This window comes from Dasypus novemcinctus, chromosome 11 (genome assembly GCF_030445035.2).
Source record: "Dasypus novemcinctus isolate mDasNov1 chromosome 11, mDasNov1.1.hap2, whole genome shotgun sequence".
NCBI classification, from domain to species: Eukaryota; Metazoa; Chordata; class Mammalia; order Cingulata; family Dasypodidae; genus Dasypus; species Dasypus novemcinctus.
Window position 1 is genome coordinate 52,833,583 of NC_080683.1, and position 9,118 is coordinate 52,842,700.

A 9,118-nucleotide genomic window follows, 5' to 3' on the forward strand; every position below is an offset into this window, starting at 1 on the left:
GCAGTGCTCCAAAATGTGTTCACCAAATGTGATGGTTGTGCCACAATGATGGAGGAAGCTGTTGGTATGGGAGGAGTGGGGTGAAGGGGTGCAGGGTATCCAGGAACCTCATATTTTTTAATGTAACATTTTTGTGTGTGATGTATGTATCTTTAAAAAAATACAATTTACAAAAAATGATGGGGTGGGGAGTGGGGTATATGGGAACCTCATGTTTTTTATGTTTGTTTTTTTTTTAAATGTTTTTTAATGTAACATTCTTTGTGATCTATTAACTTTAATTTTTAAAAGTGTAAAAAAAAAAAACTGCATCAGAGGGAAAAAAATAAATAAAGGAGAAATCGTGGTGGAGCCCTTCCCCTGCCTCCCACCCCAGTGGTACTTGGTGCTCGAGTCTTTAAATGCAATTGGTTGGAGTGGATTCTAGTCGGGTCTTTCAGGAGGAGGAGGTGGGGGCACTGGGCAGGCAAGGGGGGCTCAGTTGCTGCAGCACTGGCTCCCGCTGCCTGGGTTATTCTCCTGGAAGTCCACACCTCGGTTCTGGCCTGGAGCACCAGCTGTATTCTGGATTCATTCTTGGGAGATCGTCTTAGCTAATGTATACATGAGCAGCCACATGTTGTCTGCATAAGCTTATGCTTCTGGAATTCCATGGATCTCTTGCTGGAAATGTCTGCCTTGTTACCCACGAATGAGATGATGATATTGGAGCTGACCTGCCCCTGTAACTCCTTCACCTAGTTCTTTGCCCGTGCAAACATATCTGTGTTGGTGATATCATGGACCATGATGGCTGCCTGGGACCGCCCTGCCCCGCACTATAGTACATGGGAGCCAGGCTGTCCAGCTGTGTCCCAGATCTCAAACTTGACTTTTGCGCATCCAAGCAGGCAGTCTGTAGGGAGAAGGCCACCTCAATTATGCTCTCCCAGTGGAATAGTCCCTTGACAAAGTGAAGGACAAGGCTGGCTTTGCCCCACGGGGACTCCCCAGCAAGACCAGTTTAAATTGGCAGATCTTGTTCCCAGCAGTGAACCTTTAGCTGGACACAGGACATGAAAAGTTAATGTACATAAGATTATCTTGGATCAGTGTGGAACATTTGTTCCAATTGATGATAGCACTTTTTTTTGTAATTGTACTATTTTTCAACAGGAATTACCTTTGTTACAATTGATGAAAGATTATTAAAATAGTATGATTAATTCTCCTCCTTAGTTTCAATAAGTATATATTCCCCATATACCACACTACTATTAACACCTTAATTAGTGTTGTATATTTCTTAAAATTCTTGAAAGAACATTCTTATACTCGTACTATTAACTATAATCCATCGTTTGCAATAGGCTTCACTGTTACATGGTATTGTGTTTTATCTTTTAATTTTTTATTCTAGCAATATGTATGACCTAAAGTTTCCACTTTTAACCCCATTCACCTACATAATTCAGTGTGGTTAATTATATTCAAAATAATGTGCCACCATCACCACCATTGATTTCCAAACCTTTACAATCATCCTAAAATAGAAATTCTGTACAAATTAAGCAATCGGCTCCTCATTTTCTAACCCAGATCTATCCCCTGGTTGGTAATCCATACTCTAGATTCTAACTCTATTAGTTTGCTTACTATAATTAGTTCATATCAATGAGATCAAACAATATATGTCTTTTTGTGTCTGACTTATTTCACTCAGAATAATGTTCTCAGTTTCATTTGTGCTATTACATGCATCAGGACTTCATTCCTTTTCTATAGCTAAATAATATTCCATTGTAGGTGTATACCACATTTTGTTTATCCATTCATTGGTTGATGGACACTTGGATTGCTCCATCTTTTGGTATTGTGAGTAATGCCACTATGAACATCAGTGTGCAAATATCTGTTTGAGTCCTGCTTTCAATTGTTCTGGGTATATATCTAGTAGCAAGATTGCTAGGTCATATGGTAACTCTGTACTTAGCTTCCTGAGAAACTGTCAAAATGTCTTCCACAGGGGCAGCACCAGTTTACCTTCCCTTCAGCAATGAACGAGTGTTCCTATTTGTCCATATCCTCGCCAACACTTGCAGTCTTCTGCTTTTTTTTTTTTTCATAGTGGCCATTCTAGTAGGTGTGAAATAATATCTTGTTGTGTTTTTTTAAAAAAAGATTGATTGATTGATTTTTTACCCCTGCCCTCATTGTTTGTGCTCACTGTCTGTTCCTCTCCTTTTTAGGAGACACTGGGAAACGAGTCCAGGACCTCTCATGTGGGAGAGAGGTGCCCAATCGCTTGAGCCATAGCTGATTCCCCTCTCATTATGGTTTTGATTTGCATTTCCTTGATAGCTAGTGATGTTTAGCATTTTCATGTTCCTTTTACCCATTTGTATATCTTTTTTGAAAAAAATCTCTTCAAAATATTTTGCCCATTTTGTAATTGGGATGTTGGTCTTTTTATTTTTGAGTTGTAGGATTTCTTTATATATTCTGGATAGTAAACCCTTACTGGATATGTGGTATCCAAACATTTTCTCCCATTTAGTAGGTTGTCTTTTCATGACAAAGTCTTTTGATGAGTAAAGGTTTTTATTTTGATGATATCCCATTTATCTATTTCTTTCTTTTGTTGCTTGTGACAGTGGGTAATCTTATCTTGTTCCAGATCTTAGAGGGAAAGAATTCAGTCTTTCACCATTGAGTATGATGTTAGCTGTGGATCTCTCATACAAGCTCTTTATCATTTTGAGGAATTTATTTTCCTTATATTAATTGTGTTCTAAGTGTTTTTTTTCAAGAAAGGATGCTGGATTTTGTTAAATGTCTTTTCTGTGTGAATGGAGATGAGCATTTCCCTTTTCTTTTGTTAATGTGGTATATTACATTGGTTTATTTTCTTATGTTGAACCATCCATGCATACCTGGGATAAAACCCCCTTGGTGTTATTGTGTATAATTCTTTTGATGTACTCTTGGATTTGATAGGCAATTATTTTGTTGAGGACTTTTGCATCTATATTCACCAGAGAAATAGATGAATAATTTTCTTTTCTTGTAGTATTTTTATCTGGCTTTGATATTAGGGTGAGGTTAGCCCCTCATAGAATCATTTAGGCAGTGGTCGCTTCTCTTCAATTTTTTGGAAGAGTTAGGGCAGGATTGGTAAAAATTCTTCTTAGAATGAGTCATAGAATTCACCTGTGAAAACATCTATTCCTGGGCTTTTCTTTGTTGGAAGGTTTGTGATGACTGTTTCAATCTCTGTACTTATGATTGGTGTGTTGAGGTCTTGTTTCTTACAGAGTCAGTGTAGGTTGTTGGTGTGTTTCTAGGAATTTTTCCATTTCATCTAGGTTGTCAAATTTGTTGGTAACACAGTTGTTCATAGTACCCTCTTTTAATTTTTTTTTATTTCTGTGGGGTCAGTAGTAATGGCCACCCTCTCATTTCTGATTTTATTTATTTGCATATTCTCTTTTTTTCTTTGTCAGTCTAGCTAATGGTTTGTCAATTTTATTGATATTTTCAAAGAATCAAATTTGGGTTAATTTGATTATTTAGTTCTATTATTTTTATTCTCAATTTCATTTGTTTTTGCTGTAATCTTTTTTCTTTCTTTTTCCTTACTTTGGGATTAATTTGTTGTTCTTTTTCTAGTTCCTCCAGTTACCCAATTATGTCTTTGATTTTAGATCTTCTTTTTTAATGTAAGCACTGAAGACTATAAATTTATCTTTGAGCACTGCCTTTGCTGCATCCCATAAGTTTTGATATGTTGTGTTCTACCCTTACAATGTCTTCTTTGACCCACTGATTGTTTAAAAATGTATCATTTAACTTCCATATATCTATGGATTTTCCAGTTTTCTGCCTTTATTGATTTCCACCCTCATTCCATTATGATCAGAGAAGATGCTTTGTATAATTTCAATGTCTTTTTTTTAATTGAGAGCTGTGTTGGGACTAACATTTGGCTTATCCTGGAGAAAGATCTATGAACACATGAAAAGAGAGTATAACCTGATGTTTTGGGGTACAATGTTCTGTATATGTCTATTAGGTCTACTTCATTTATCATATTATTCAAGTTCCCTGTTTCCTCATTGATCTTTCCTCTAGATGTTCTATCTATTGGTGAGTGAGGTGTACTGAAGTCTTTTTAAATATTATTGTAGTGGTGTCTATTTCTCCCTTCAGTTTTGCCAAGGTTTTCCTCATATATTTTGAGATACCATAGTAAAGTGCATAAACATTTATGATTATTATTTCTTCTTGGTGGAATAATATATAGTGTCTTTTGTTGTCTTTATAACAGCTTTTGACTAAAAAACTATTTTGCCTGATGTTAGTTTAGATACTACAGCTTTTTTTCTTATTACTATTTGAGGGGAATATCTCTTTTTAATCTTTCACTTTCAACTTATTTGTCTTTTGATTGGGGAATTTAATCCATTACCAAAATGTTTTATTACCATAAAGGCAGTATTTACTTTAACCATTTTGTCCTTCAGGTTATTCATGTCATATCTCTTTTTTTCTTACCTCCCCTCCTCTCCCTTCCCCCTCACTTTCCCTCCCCTCCCCCTCCCTGCTTTGTTTTGTTTTTTGCCATCTGTGTCCATTCACTGTGTGATCTTCTGTATCTATTTCTCTTTTTTATCTTCTGTTCTCATCTTTCTCCTTTAGGATTCACCAGGATTCAATCCTGGGGAACTTTGATGTGGAGAGAGATTCCCTGTCAATTGCACCACCTCAGTTCCTGGTCTCTGCTGTGCCCCACCTTGACTCTCCCCTTAGTCTCTCTTTTGTTGCATCATCATTTTGCTGCGTGACTCACTTGCACAGGCACTGGCTCACTGCACAGCACTTGGCTTACTGCGTGGGCACTCGGCTCACTGCACAGGCACTGGCTCGCAATATGGGCACTCGTGTGGGCACTCGGCTCGCTGTGTGGGCACTTGGCTCACCCACGCAGGCATGCTTTCTCTTCTTTTTCACCAGGAGGCCCCAGGGATCAAACCTGGGTCCTCCCATATGGTAGGTGTAGGCCCTATCACCTGAGCCATATCCATTTCCCTCATACCTTTTTTCTGTCTCTCTTTCCCTTTATTGCAACTTCCTTTTCTGTATAGTTGATCATTTGTGATTTATATAACTGTTCCCTTTCTCATTTCTGTTTCTATATAGTTCTTAAATATTTTCTTTGTGGTTACCCTAAGGTTTATATTATACAACCTATGTCTATAACTTACAAATATAAAATGATACCAAGTTAACTTCAATAGCGTACATGTTCTCCACTCCCATATCCCTCTGTTTTCCCCTCTTTATATTGCTTTCATCCCACTTTATGGCTTTATATTTTGCATGTCCATTACCAGGAAATATGCCTTTTTCTTGTTCAGTTGTATTCTGATTCTGACAGGAATTAAAGAGTAGAGTTGTATCTTGAGGATTTAGTACTATTGGGTTTTGTGTTTACCTTTTAGTTAACCTTACCAATAATTCATTTCTTCACAGTACTCCAAGCTGCTCTCTCCTGTCTTTCCTTTCAACCTGCAGGGCTCCCATTATATTTCTTTTAGGGCAGTTCTTTTGTTGATGAACTCTCTCAGTTTCTGCCTATCTGTGAATATTTTAACTCTCCCTCATTTTTGAAGGATAATTTTGCCAGATAGAGAATTTGGGGCTAGCAGCTTTTTCTTTTTCGGTAACTTAAATATATCATACCACTGCTTTCTCACCTCCATAGAAGTTTCTGATGTGGCACTTAGTGTTACTGAGGAACCCTAGTAGGTGACAAATTGCTTTTCTCTTATTGCATTTAGAAATTCTCTCTTATTCCTTGCATTTGATATTCTGATTAGTAAATGTCTCAAAGTAGTTCTATTAGGATTTATTTTGTTTAGATTATGTTGTACTTCTTGAACATGTATATTTGTCTTTTCTAAGAGCTGGGAATTTTCCAGCCATTATTTCCTCAAATATTTCTGTGATGGTTTGAAGCTGTATGGACCACAGAAAGTTATGTTCTTAAAGCTAAATCCATTCCAGTGGGTGTAAATATTTTCTCTCCAGCTCTTTATGATTTCTTTAAATTCTCTGGATTTTTCCTCACTATGTTATCCTGCCCTGGGGAGCCAGATGGTGTCTATTCAGAAAGGTGGGTCACTCCAGAAAAATCCATTTTGGGTTTAGGTGGTCCAACCAGCAAAAACTGAATTGAATGAGCACAGCACTTGATAGCCTTTCTCCTGCAATGTTACCCTCCACTCTGAGGGCCCTTTTGTATACAGCACTTCTCAGTGGCTTGTGTTCTGCCCTGAGTCACTGTAGACTTGGAGCCCTGTGCCTGGATATGACTGAGTTCTAACTCAAAGCTGTGAGATCCTCTGTAGTTTATGTTTTCCCTGGTGGGAGTGGGAGGGATATAGGCCACTGCATGTCTTGGCAACTGCCAAGATGCAGGGGAGGCAAGGGGACTACTGAGTATGTGACATAAATTTCCTACCTGAGATTTTATTTTTTCTTCAGTTCAGTATTTGTGGAGTCCTTCTCCAGTCTCTACTGTCCTCCAGAGTTCTATGCAAGTGGGATTTGTCCTTTTATTCACTGAATCTCAGGGGAGTTTTTTTTTTCAGGGGATATCTTATGTCTCCATGATGATCACTGTTATTTTTTATGTCACCCATTTTCAAGTTTTATTGTTATGTTCATACACATACATGTCCATACACATTTAGCATGTTTTTACTGGAGGATTGATCCTTTTATTATAAAATATAATTCTCTATCTCTGTCAATTACCTCTCTTCTTAAGTCTATTTTTATATCAACATAGACACCTAGCTGTTTTGAGTATAATAAAGCTGGAGAGATAACATTGATTGATTTTGATAATGCTACAGTGTATTAATCAGTCAAAGGGGTACTGATGCAAAATACCAGAAATTGGTTGGTTTTAATAAAGGGTATTTATTTGGGGTAGGAGCTTACAAAAACCAGGCCATAAAACATAATTATTTCCCCTCATCAAAGTCTATTTTCACGTGTTGGAGCAAGATGGCTGTCGACATCTGTGAAGGTTCAGGCTTCCTGGGTTCCTTTGGGCTCAGCTCCTCTTCTTTCTCCACAAGGTCAGTTGTAGACTATCAGGCAAATGGCTCTGTCTCTCTCCCTGGGCTCCAACTTCAGCATCAAACTCCAATGTCAAAATTCCAACATTAAAAATCCCCAACTCTGTCTTTTGCCATGCCTCTTATCTGTGAGTCTCCATCCCCCAAACTTTGGCGACTCAACACCCTACTGGCACAAAAGGTTTACATGATTACTTAATCAAGCAAACCTCTGAATAACAAACCTTAAATCAATTACAATGCAAATACTAAGTCATACCACAGTCAATTTAAAGAAATACAGTTTGTCTTGGGGCAAAGTCCTGTCTGCTACAGACCGTTGAAATTTACAAAACAACATCTCCTTCCAATACACAAATGGACAGGCAAAGGATAAACATTTTCATTACAATAAGGAGAAACTGGGAGAGAAACATAAGTCATGGGTCCTCTATAGTTCAGTAAACCTGCAGGGCATCCTCCATTTGATTTCAGTCTGAGAGTCATTCTTAAGATGATGGCTTCTTCTCCTTGGTGCCTTACAGGAACTCAACCTTTCCACAGACTTGCCCAATGGCCATTTTATTGGTTTCACTCTCATCAAGCATCTGGGTGTCAACCAAGCTCCAGACCTCTCCCTTCAAGAGTGCTGGGGTAATTGCCACACCTTCCCCCATCTTTGGGTTAAAGTCTAAACCCCCTAGTACAGTGATGTGAAGACAACATTTCTGCTAGTCTTTGGCATACAGGCTTAACCCTCTCAGAGCAATGAGTTGACCACCTGGCCTTCCCTAGCCTTTGGGACCTTTGAGGTCCACCCTTTTCAGACCTGTGGGGAGCTGACCTTAACAGCCCTAATTCTTGGGGAATGTGCTCCACCCTCTCTGTACCCTGGGGCAGCAAAACTCTCCCTGAACATTGGGGTGGGAACATCCACACTCTTAAACTGCTGGCGCGAATTCACCCTCTCTGTACACTTGGGTAGGGTTCCTCTCTGGGCCCAAGGTGATGTCTTAATTCCAGATCTCAGCTTTCATGGTTTTCTCTTAAAGTTGTTTCTCCTTCAATCTCTCCTTTCCATGTCCCTTTTAGTCCAAACTGATGGTGGTTTTGTTCATACAGTTCTCTCAAAAACCTTGTTGGCTTAGCATGAAAGAAGCAGGGGTTCAAGCCATCAGACAGTAAGACTTTCCACAAGCCTTTCCTAGATAACTGCATCTTCAATCTTGATTTACAAGTTCCAAGTTTAGTTAAGTCCCCAAATGGGGCACTTTCACCTGGGAGTTTGATTTCCAGAGTCTTGGAATTTCCAGAATCAGTTTCTGTTTCCTTTGTGCCTGACAGTTCAGTCCTCAGCATATCTCTCTCATCTAGCATTTTGCTGTAAGCTGCAAGGAAAAGCCAAGTCACATTCTCTGGATTTCCTTTGGAAATTTCTTCAGCTAAATGCCCAGGATCACCATTTGCAAATTCTTCCTTCCATAAAACACCAGGTGTTAATCTTGCTAAGTTCTCTGCAACTTTACAACAAGGATCACTTTTTCTCCAGTTTCCAATAATAGTTTCATCATTTACTTCTAAAACATCATAAAAAGCCTCTTTAGCATCCATATTGCTATCAACAGTCTCTTCAAAGCACTGTAGACCTTTTCTTCCAATCATCTCACAATTCCTCCAAAAAATACCCCTTACACGTTTATAAAACCATCCCAGCATTTTGGTAATTGCAGAAGCACTTCCCCACTCCTCAGTACCAAATTCTATATTAGTCAGCCAAAGGGGTGCTGATGCAAAATACCAGAAATTGGTTGGTTTTTATAAAGGGTATTTACTTGGGGTAGGAGCTTACAGATACCAGGCCATAAAGCATAAGTTACTTCCCTCACCAAAGTCTATTTCCATGTGTTGGAGCAAGATGACTGTCAATATCTATGAGGGTTCAGGCTTCCTGGGTTCCTCTGGGCTCAACTCCTTTGTTTTCTCCACAAGGTCAGCTGTAGACTATCATGCTC

General features: G+C 38.7%; 1 pseudogene; it reads right to left on the reverse strand.

The window, feature by feature from the left end:
- Positions 1-477: 477 nt before the first annotated feature.
- LOC111762341 (ras-related protein Rab-5C pseudogene) lies at positions 478-8,768 on the reverse strand (annotated as a pseudogene).
- Positions 8,769-9,118: the final 350 nt, after the last annotated feature.